Source organism: Mobula hypostoma, chromosome 2 (genome assembly GCF_963921235.1).
Source record: "Mobula hypostoma chromosome 2, sMobHyp1.1, whole genome shotgun sequence".
Taxonomy (NCBI): domain Eukaryota; kingdom Metazoa; phylum Chordata; class Chondrichthyes; order Myliobatiformes; family Myliobatidae; genus Mobula; species Mobula hypostoma.
In genome coordinates, this window is record NC_086098.1 from 132,956,740 (window position 1) to 132,968,576 (window position 11,837).

The window sequence follows — 11,837 nt, forward strand, 5'->3', positions numbered from 1 at the left end:
GCTTTTTGCAGCCAGCTAAGAGTCTTTCAGTTCTTGTTTGGGGGATTTTTGCCCATTCTTCCTTGCAAAAGGCTTCCAGTTCTGTGAGATTCTTGGGCTGTCTTGCATGCACTGCCCTTTTGAGGTCTATCCACAGATTCTCAATGATGTTTAGGCCGGGGGACTGTGAGGGCCATGGCAAAACCTTCAGCTTGCACCTCTTGAGGTAGTCCATTGTGCATTTTGAGGTGTGATTAGTTTCATTATCCTATTGTAGAAGCCATCCTTTTTCATCTTCAGCTTTTTTACAGATAGTATTTAATTGAATTCATTCTTCCCTCTACCAGTAAATGTTCCCCATGCCACTGGCTGCAACACAAGCCAAAGCATGATTGATCTATCACCATGCTTAACAGTTGGAGTAGGGTTCTTTTCATGAAATTCTGCACCCTTTTTTTCTCCAAACATACCTTTGCTCATTGCAGCCAAAAAGTTCTATTTTAACTTCATCAGTCCACAGGACTTGTTTCCAACATGCATCAGGCTTGTTTAGATGTTCCTTTGAACCTTTTGAATAGAACGCAACATCATCATTCGAGACCCCCACCATCCAGTCATCTCTTGTTTTTTGATGCTGCTGTGAAGCCTGAAGACCTGTACCTCAAGGTTCAACAGCACCTTCATCCCCACCTCCCGAACCGACCCAAATAGCCCAATCACTACCTCACTCCATATTTTCTTCTCAACTTGCAATCTTGTTGATATGTTTATTTTGTCGCGTACAGTACCATGCAAAATGCTTAGGCACATGTAAAAAAATTCTGTAAAGCAAAGACACTTTCAAAAATAATGCAATGAAATGTTTCTGAATACGAAAAAATTACTATAAAGAGCAGTAAACAGTAAAAAAAATACATCCAATCAATATTTGGTGTGACCACGCTTTGCCTTTGAAGCTGCATCAATTCTCTTAGGTAAACTGTCATGCAGTTCTATTAGCATCTTGGAAAACTTGCCATCATGGAAAAGGATAGAATCAGAGAAGACAGGAAAAGTTTTAATCGGGGAAGGGCAAATTATGAGGCTCTAAGGCTAGAACTTGCAGGTGTGAATTGGGATGATGTTTTTGCAGGAAAGTGTACTATGGACATGTGGTCAACGTTTAGGGATCTCTTGCAGGATGTTAGGGATAAATTTGTCCTGGTGAGGAAGATAAAGAATGGTAGGGTGAAGGAACCATGGGTGACAAGTGAGGTGGAGAATCTAGTCAGGTGGAAGAAGGCAGCATACATGAGGTTTAGGAAGCAAGGATCAGATGGGTCTATTGAGGAATATAGGGTAGCAAGAAAGGACCTTAAGAAGGGGCTGAGAAGAGCAAGAAGGGGGCATGAGAAGGCCTTGGTGAGTAGGGTAAAGGAAAACCCCAAGGCATTCTTCAATTATGTGAAGAACAAAAGGATGACAGGAGTGAAGATAGGACTGATTAGAGATAAAGATAGGAAGATGTGCCTGGAGGCTGTGGAAGTGAGCAAGGTCCTCAATGAATACTTCTGTTTGGTATTCACCAATGAGAGGGAACTTGTTGACGGTGAGGACAAAATGAGTGAGGTTGATGTGCTGGAGCATGTTGGTATTAAGGGAGAGGAGGTGTTGGAGTTGCAAAAATACATTAGGACGGATAAGTCCCCAGGGCCTGACGGAATATTCCCCAGGCTGCTCCACAAGGTGAGGGAAGAGATTGCTGAGTCTCTGGCTAGGATCTTTATGTCCTCGTTGTCCACGGGAATGGTACCGGAGGATTGGAGGGAGGCGAATGTTGTCTCCTTGTTCAAAAAAGGTAGTAGGGATAGTCCGAGTAATTATAGACCAGTGAGCCTTACGTCTGTTGCGGGAAAGCTGTTGGAAAAGATTCTTAGAAATAGGATTTATGGGCATTTAGAGAACCATGGTCTAAACAGGGACAGTCAGCATGGTTTTGTGAAGGGCAGATCATGTCCAACAAGCCTGATAGAGTTCTTTGAGGAGGTGACCAGGCACATAGATGAGGGTAGTGCAATGGATGTGATCTTCATGGATTTTAGTAAGGCATTTGACAAGGTTCTACACGATAGGTTTATTCAGAAAGTCAGAAGGCATGGGATCCATGGAGGTTTGGCCAGGTGGATTCGGAATTGGCTTGGCTGCAGAAAGCAGAGCGTCACAGTGGAGGGAATACATTCAGATTGTGACTAGTGGTGCCCCACAAGGATCGGTTCTGGGACCTCTACTTTTCATGATTTTTATTAACGACCTGGATGTGGGGGGTAGAAGGGTGGGTTGGCAAGTTTGCAGACGACACAAAGGTTGGTGGTGTTGTGGATAGTGTAGAGGATTGTCAAAGATTGCAGAGAGACATTGATAGGTTGCAGAAGTGGGCTGAGAAGTGGCAGATAGAGTTCAATCCAGAGAAGTGTGAGGTGGTACACTTTGGAAGGACAAACTCCAAGGCAGAGTACAAAGTAAATAGCAGGATACTTGGTAGTGTGGAGGAGCAGAGGGATCTGGGGGTACATGTCCACTGATCCTTGAAAGTTGCCTCACAGGTAGATAAGGTAGTTAAGAAAACTTATGGGATAGAGTTTAAGAGTCGCGGGGTAATGATACAGCTCTATAAAACTCTGGTTAGGCCACACTTGGAGTATTGTGTCCAGTTCTGGTCACCTCACTATAGGAAGGATGTGGAAGCATTGGAAAGGGTACAGAGGAGATTTACCAGAATACTGCCTGGTTTAGAGAGTATGGATTATGATCAGAGATTAAGGGAGATAGGGCTTTACTCTTTGGAGAGACGGAGGATGAGAGGAGACATGATAGAGGCATACAAGATATTAAGAGGAATCGATAGAGTGGACAGCCAGCGCCTCTTCCCCAGGGCACCACTGCTCAATACAAGAGGACATGGCTTTAAGGTAAGGAGTGCGAAGTTCAAGGGGCATATTAAAGGAAGGTTTTTTACTCAGAGAGTGGTTGGTGCATGGAATGCACTGCCTGAGTCAGTGGTGGAGACAGATACACTAGTAAACTTTAAGAGACTACTAGACGGGTATATGGAGGAATTTAACGTGGGGGTTATATGGGAGGCAGTGTCTGAGGGTCGGCACAACATTGTGGGCTGAAGGACCTGTACTGTGCTGTACTATTCTATGTTCTATGTTCTATGTTCTTCTTCAGACTTTGGGTGTCCGTTTGCTTCTGTCTCTCCAGACAGCGTCGATGATTTTGAGATCAGGGCTCTATGGAAGCCATATCTTCTGAACCCATATAAAAAAATCTAGGGTGCCTAAGACTTTTGCACAGTACTGTAAGTTATATATAATTTATGTTAATTTAAGTTTATGTTAACCCACGTTTGTCATGCTTGTAATCTTCTGTGCTGTTGCTGCAAAAAGTTAATTTTCATGACAATTATAACTCACCATTGTCGCTCCATGCCATGCTAGTTCATGTGTCTGTCTACAGACAAGAGAAAATCTGCAGATGCTGGAAATCCAAGTGACACACACAAAATGCTGGAGGAACTCAGCGGGCCAGGCAGCATCTATGGAAAAGAGTACAGTCGACGTTTCAGACCGAAACCCTTCGGCAGGACTTCAGCAGGTCCTGTGGCTGTCTAAATGTCTCTTAAACACCACCATAGTATCTGCTTCCACCACTTCCCCTGGCAGTCCATTTCAGTTACCCACCACTCTTTGTGTGAAAAACCTGCCTCATAAATCCCCTTTCAGCTTCATGCACCCTTGGGTCACCTGGGCAACACAAATACCGATGTCAGGATGCAGCTCAGCGTTTAATACAATCATTCCTAGAGTTCTGATCGAAAAGCTCCAGAACCTGGGTCTCTGTAACCCCCTCTGCAACTGGATCCTCGACTTTCTAACTGGAAGACCACAATCTGTACAAAGCAGAAATAACATCTCCACCTGACTGGCAATCAACACTGGCGCTCCGCAGGGATGTGTGCTTAGCCGACTGCTCTCCTCTCTCCACCTCCATGAGTACTACCTCACTACTTCTATTGTTTCTATTTTTGCATTACTTATTTAATTTAATATATATATATACTTACTGTAATTCATGGATTTCTTCTATTGCATTGTACTGCTGCTGCAAAGGCTATAAACTTCACGACGTATTCCAGAGATATTAAACCTGACTCTGACCTTTCACCCTCTCACCTTAAGCTATGCCTTCCTTCAATGAAAGCCAGATAGTGCTGGAAGTAACTCATAGCGTCAAACTGTGTCACTGGAACAATTGGTATTGGTGTTGATTTACTATTGCCATGAGATACAGTGAAAGGCTTTTGTCTGCATGCCATCCAATCAGTCCATTTCACAGATCTGTACAGCAAAGTAGTAAACAGGAAACAGAAAGGCAGAATGTAGTGTTACATCATAAATAATACAATATAAAACAGGCCTTTCCGCCTACAATGTTGTGCCAAACTAAATAAACCAATAATTTCGACTTAATCAAATTCCTCTTCCCTGCAAATTGAGACTTGTTTTAGCTTTACTTTTTACTATCTCCATAGGTGCTGATTGACTTCTGTTTTTAATTCAGGTTTGCAGGGTCTGCCTTGTTTTTTCATTTGCAGCTGGTCTCAGACACCACCTGTGGAAATGCAATTCATAAGATCCCCATCAAATTCAAATGATCAAACTCTACTTCGTTCTTCACTAAAATAAGAAAAGCATTTTTGTTGTGACAATTTTTAATAATCGTGTGCTTTATTAAACAGTCAGGTCATCTCATAGCTCTTGTTAACTGAGGCACATCTGAACTATTTTTTTAAGTTTCCACTCTACCTGCTGAAGGTTGGATCCCTTGATCAGCTCGGGTCATCAGAGAACTGCAAAGATGGTTATATTTTCACACTGGAAGTGGCAGGCTGGGACTTGCATAGAATATTATGGCACTTAAATCTGAGTTAAATACAGTTTGGGTGACACACAGATCGAGAACCCCAGTTCAAGGAGCGGGTGGAAATCTGGCTGGAGTAGAAAATTTCTTATTTCTTACAGGTCAGAAAGAAGCTGCCTTTATCCAGGCATTCTGAGTGAGGGAAGGCAGCCCAGTCTCCCCAGGCAGTGTTTCGCTGCACTGGGTTTGAGCTAAATTTCCACATCCTCTTCGGCTGGGAGATATCACCACCATAACCCAACTCCACTGCTGACAATAAACTATGCCCAATTATTCCAGTCAAAAATTATCCCCGCCGTAAACTGTGGGCTTGCTTCATCGAACACCTCTGTACCATCTGCCACATTACTTCCCGGTGGCCAAACATATTAATTCCAATTCCCATTCTGTTGCGGTGTGTCAATCCATGGCCTCTTCTTGCGTCAAGATGAGGCCACCTTCGGGGTGGGAGGGAACAACAGGTAATATTCCATCTGGGTACCCTCCAACCTAATGACATGAGTATCAATTTCTCCTTCCAGTGAACGAATTTCAACACTCCCACCCTTCCTCTATTCCCCACTCTGAACTCTCATTTTTTCTCACCTGCCTAGTATTTCCCCTTGAGTCACCTTCTCTTCCCTTTCTCCTATTGACCACTCTCCTCTCCAATTAGATTCTTCCTTCTCCAAATCTTGACCTTTCCCACTCACCTGGCTTCACCTATCACCTTCCAGCTAGCCTCTTACCCCTTCCCCCACCTTTTTTATTCTGACATCACTCCCCATTCCCTCTCAGTCCTGAGGAAGGTTCTCAGCCAAAAACGTCGACTGTTTACCCTTTTCCATAGTTGCTGCCTGACCTGTTGAGTTCTTCCAGCATTTTGTATGTGTTGCTTTATTCCAGTGTGTTTAATTAAAATCATTCAAAGTTTTTCACGGCCATGTCCCACTAATCTACCTTCTTTCATCTCCAAACCCCATTTCCAGAAAAGTTGGGATATTTTCCAAAATGCAATAAAAACAAAAATCTGTGATATGTTAATTCACGTGAACCTTTATTTAACTGACAGAAGTACAAAGAAAAGATTTTCAATAGTTCTACTGACCAACTTAATTGTATTTTGTAAACATACACAAATTTAGAATTTGATGGCTGCAACACACTCAACAAAAGTTGGGACAGAGGCATGTTTACCATTGTGTTACATCACCTTTCCTTTTAATAACACTTTTTAATTGTTTTGCAACTGAGGATACTAATTGTAGTAGATTTGCAATTGGAAATTTTGTCCATTCTTGCTTGATATAAGACTTCAGCTGCTCAACAGTCCGTGGTCTCCGTTGTCTGATTCTCCTTTTGATGATGCACCATACATTTTCAATAGGAGATAGATCTGGACTGGCAGCAGACCAGTCAAGCACACACACTCTGTGTCTACAAAGCCACGCTGTTGTAGCCTGTGCAGAATGTGGTCTGGCATTGTCCTGCTGAAATAAGCATGGACGTCCCGGGAAGAGATGTCGCCTTGATGGCAACATATGTCTCTCTAAGATCCTAATATACGCCTCAGAGTCAATGGTACCTTCACGTACATACAACTCACCCATGTCGTGGGCACTGATGCACCCCCATACCATCACAGATGCTGGCTTTTGCACCTTTCGCTGATAACAATCTGGATGGTCGTTTTCATCTTTGGCACGGAGAACCCAACGCCCGTTTTTTCCAAAAGCTAGCTGAAATATGGACTCATCTGACCACAGCACACGGTTCCACAGTCTTTCGGTCCATCTGAGATGAGCTCGGGCCCAGAGAACTCGCCGGCGTTTCTGCATAGAGTTGATGTATGGCTTCCTCCTTGCGTAATACAGTTTCAAGTTGCATTTCTGGATGCAGCAACGGACTGTGTTGAGTGACAATGGTTTTCCAAAGTACTCCCGAGCCCAGGTGGCTATAATTGTTGCAGTAGCATGACGGTTTCTTAGGCAGTGCCACCTGAGGGCTCGAAGATCACGCGCATTCAACAGTGGTTTCCGACCTTGCCCTTTACGCACTAATATGTCTCTGAATTCTCTGAATTTTTTCACAATATTATGTACTGCAGATGTTGAAAGACCTAAATTCTCTGCAATCTTGCATTGAGAAATGTTCCTTTTGAACTAACTAACAATTATCTCATGAATTTTGGCACATAGGGGTGAGCCACGACCTATCCTTGCTTGTAAAGTCTGAGCCTTTGATGGACGCTACTTTACCCAGTCATGATACCTCACCTGCTACCAATTAGCCTGCTTAATGTGGAGTCTTCCAAACTGGTGTTACTTGAATATTCTGTGCACTTTTCAATCTTATTTTAAATCTGTCCCAACTTTTGTTGAGTGTGTTGCAGCCATCAAATTCTAAATTTGTGTATATTTACAAAATACAATTAAGTTGGTCAGTACAACTATTGAAAATCTTTTCTTCGTACATTTGTCAGTTAAATAAAGGTTCACATGAATTAACATATCACAGATTTTTGTTTTTATTGCATTTTGGAAAATATCCCAACTTTTCTGGAAATGGGGTTTGTACTTTAGCCCCTGGAATACTGCTTTAAAACTCTTCCTCAGTTTTCTTCGTGGTTTTTCCAACCATTCTCTCCATGACGATTGTGCACGTTCATCTGAATTACCTTCTTATGAAAGGCATGAGACACACATACACAAACACACACACACAAAATACGCAGACATGCGCAAAACTGCTGTTTTGCTGCATGATACTGAAAGTATTTGAACATGCCTAAACATCCTCTTTTCTCCAAAATATAACTACTGTACATTATAAAAAGCAGATGGAAACACTCGGCAAGGGGTGGCACGGTAGCCTATGGGTTAGCACAGTGCTTTACTATACCAGTGACCCGGGTCCAATTCCTGCCACTACCTGTAAGGAGTTTGTACGTTCTCCCCATAACCATGTGGGTTTCCTCCGGGTGCTCTGGTTTCCTTCTACAGTCCAAAACGCACCAGTTGATAGGCTAACTGTTTATTGTAAATTGTCCTGTGATTAGGCTAGGGTTAAATCAGGGGTTGCTGAGCTCGAAGGGCCTCATCCACAATGTATCTCGATAAATTTAAAAAAACACAAGTCACGCAGCATCCGTAGAGAGAGAAAAAGGGTTAACAATTCAATGACTTTTCATCTACCATCTAGAAGTCTCAACAAGCATTGGGATCTCCTCCTTGACTTTGACTTCACCCATTCAGGAGATATTCCCTTTGAGATTTCCATCACTTCCTCACCCTTTTTGAACATTAAAACAACAATGTTCATGCTTTTGCTGTTGTGATGAAAAGGCACTTCCTGACTTTTTGTGCCTTTCCAGCATTTTCTGTTTTTACTTCATATTTCCAGCAGTCGCAGTTCTTATCCCCTCCAGCTGGTTAAGTACTAATACCTTAGTTCAGGGATAATTAGAAATGGGTAATAAATGACAGTGTTATCCACAGCTTGTGAATGAACTAAAAACATAAGTTTCACTCCTTTATAAAATGAAAGCTGAAATAGAAACACAAGTAGCTTTCCAATTTATCTAAAAGACAACAGTTGAACCTGAATTATTTAACACCATTGGGAATCTGTCCACTATTCTGTGTGTTACAAAAGAAGTGCCATTCCATAACACTAAGCTGGCAGGAATTCGTGCTCTGTTGCTTCCATTTGAAGACTACTTTGTGCGGTTACATTTTTAAGCTGCTACTCAAAAGTGAATCTGCCTGGAGGACTATCCCAATCCTGCTCAGACAATAATCCTTCTGAAGCATATACTCCATGAATGGGATCGAGGAGTTCAGGCATGCCGCCACTCTGAAGTCAATAAGAAACATAATTAGGCTCAATTGAGCTTTTGGGTATTATGTAAGATGTGTTAGATTAGCAGGGATGCATTCTACAGGGGAGCTTTACTCCATTTTATCAATAGTGCCGCAAATTTATAAGCAAAACCATGAAATTATCATTGCAATAATGGTTGAGTTGTCATGCAAGTGGCTTAGAGTAATAATCAGGAGACATTAAGCTTGAATCCAACCATGGCAGCAGCTAAATTTGGTTAATTAAATTAATCTAGGCAGGGCACATCCACAAAATTGTTATAAAAGCTCAATTAGCTTACTTCTTTTATGCTGTCTGTTCTGTAACTGGCTCCAGACAAAGACAACATTCAACAGCCTAACAAATTGGATCTGCTGTTGGGTAATGAACGTGGCCAGGTGACTGACCTTTCAGTGGATGAGCAGTTAGAAAACAGTGACCACGACTCCTTAACTGTCAGGATAGCTATAGATAAGGAGCTTGTGGGAGAGTTTTAAATTGGAGTAGTGCAAATTACTGGGCATTAGGGAGGAACTAAGAAGAGTTAATTGGGAGCGCCTTTTTTTTTCTGGTAAGTCCACATTGGACATGTGGAGAGTGTTTAAAGATCAAGTGCACAGAGTACATGAAAGATATGTCCCCATAAGAAGGAAGGAGGAGGAATGGAAAGATAAGAGAGCCTTGGGTGTCTAGAGAGCTGATGAATTTAGTGAAGAAGAAAAAGCATGCAAAACTTTGGCAGTCAGGATCGAATGAAGCACATGAGGAGTACAAAGAAGCCAGAAAAGAATGAAAGAAGGAAATTAGGAAAGCCAGGAGGGGCCATGAAAAGTCCTTAGCGAGCGGAATTAAGGTGAATCCCAAGACATTCTATACATACTTCAAAAGCAAAGTAACTAGGGAGAGGGTGGAACCACTCAAGGATAAAGGGGGGATCATTCGTTTGGATGTGGAGAATATGAGTGAGGTACTTAATGAGTACTTTGCTTCAGTATTTAGAAACATAGAAACATAGAAAATAGGTGCAGGAGTAGGCCATTCGGCCCTTCGAGCCTGCACCGCCATTTATTATGATCATGGCTGATCATCCAACTCAGAACCCTGCCCCAGCCTTCCCTCCATACCCCCTGACCCCCGTAGCCACAAGGGCCATATCTAACTCCCTCTTAAATATAGCCAATGAACTGGCCTCAACAGTTTCCTGTGGCAGAGAATTCCACAGATTCACCACTCTCTGTGTGAAGAAGTTTTTCCTAATCTCGGTCCTAAAAGGCTTCCCCTCTATCCTCAAACGGTGGCCCCTCGTTCTGGACTTCCCCAACATCGGGAACAATCTTCCTGCATCTAGCCTGTCCAATCCCTTTAGGATCTTATACGTTTCAATCAGATCCCCCCTCAATCTTCTAAATTCCAACGAGTACAAACCCAGTTCATCCAGTCTTTCTTCATATGAAAGTCCTGCCGTCCCAGGAATCAATCTGGTGAACCTTCTTTGTACTCCCTCTATGGCAAAGATGTCTTTCCTCAGATTAGGGGACCAAAACTGCACACAATACTCCAGGTGTGGTCTCACCAAGGCCTTGTACAACTGCAGTAGTACCTCCCTGCTCCTGTACTCGAATCCTCTCGCTATAAATGCCAGCATACCATTCGCCTTTTTCACCGCCTGCTGTACCTGCATGCCCACTTTCAATGACTGGTGTATAATGACACCTAGGTCTCATTGCACCTCCCCTTTTCCTAATCGGCCACCATTCAGATAATAATCTACCAAGGAAAAGGATACGGAGGACCAGAAGATCAGTGCTGAGTGTATAAATATGTTAGTGTGTTTAGAGGTCAAGGCGGAGGACATGTTGGGCCTCCTAATGGGTATCATGGTGGATAGGTCCCCAGGCCTGATGGGATTTTCCCCGGGTTATTGAAGGAGGCAAAAGGCTGGTTCCTCTTGAAGATCAGAGTGGTCGGCTTTGTGCGGAACCAAAGGAAATGGGGGAGATCTTAAATAGGTTTTTTGCGTCTCTATTTACTAAGGAAGCTGGCATGAAATCTATGGAATTGAGGGAATCAAGTAGTGAGACCATGGAAACTGTACAGATTGAAAAGGAGGAGGTGCTTGCTGTCTTGAGGAAAATTAAAGTGGATAAATCCCCGGGACCTGACAGAGTGTTCCCTCGGACCTTGAAGGAGACTAGTGTTGAAATTGCGGGGGCCCTGGCAGAAATATTTAAAATGTCGCTGTCTACGGGTGAAGTGCCGGAGGATTGGAGAGTGGCTCATGTTGTTCCGTTGTTTAAAAAAGGATCAAAAAGTAATCCGGGAAATTATAGGCCAGTGAGTTTAACATCAGTAGTAGGTAAGTTATTGGAGGGAGTACTAAGAGATAGAATCTACAAGCATTTGGATAGACAGGGGCTTATTAGGGAGAGTCAACATGGCTTTGTGCGTGGTAGGTCATGTTTGACCAATCTGTTGGAATTTTTCGAGGAGGTTACCAGGAAAGTGGATGAAGGGAAGGCAGTGGATATTGTCTACATGGACTTCAGTAAGGCCTTTGACAAGGTCCCGCATGGGAGGTTAGTTAGGAAAATTCAGTCGCTAGGTATACATGGAGAGGTGGTAAATTGGATTAGACATTGGCTCGATGGAAGAAGCCAGAGAGTGGTGGTAGAGAATTGCTTCTCTGAGAAGAGGCCTGTGACTAGTGGTGTGCCACAGGGATCAGTGCTGGGTCCATTGTTATTTGTCATCTATATCAATGATCTGGATGATAATCTGGTAAATTGGATCAGCAAGTTTGCTGATGATACAAAGATTGGAGGTGTAGTAGACAGTGAGAAAGGTTTTCAGAGCCTGCAGAGGGACTTGGACCAGCTGGAAAAATGGGCTGAAAAATGGCAGATGGAGTTTAATACTGACAAGTGTGAGGTATTGCACGTTGGAAGGACAAACCAACGTAGAACATACAGGGTTAATGGTAAGGCACTGAGGAGTGCAGTGGAACGGAGAGATCTGGGAATACAGATGCAAAATTCCCTAAAAGTGTCGTCACAGGT

At 43.0% G+C, this 11,837-nt stretch overlaps 1 long non-coding RNA gene across 1 annotated transcript; it reads right to left on the minus strand.

Moving 5' to 3' along the window:
• Positions 1-415: 415 nt before the first annotated feature.
• Positions 416-4,172, minus strand: LOC134359465 (uncharacterized). The gene is made up of 3 exons (XR_010021120.1): positions 4,085-4,172; positions 3,435-3,556; positions 416-546 (listed from the first exon to the last, which is right to left on the minus strand). It is a non-coding gene; the product is annotated as an uncharacterized LOC134359465 (long non-coding RNA).
• Positions 4,173-11,837: the final 7,665 nt, after the last annotated feature.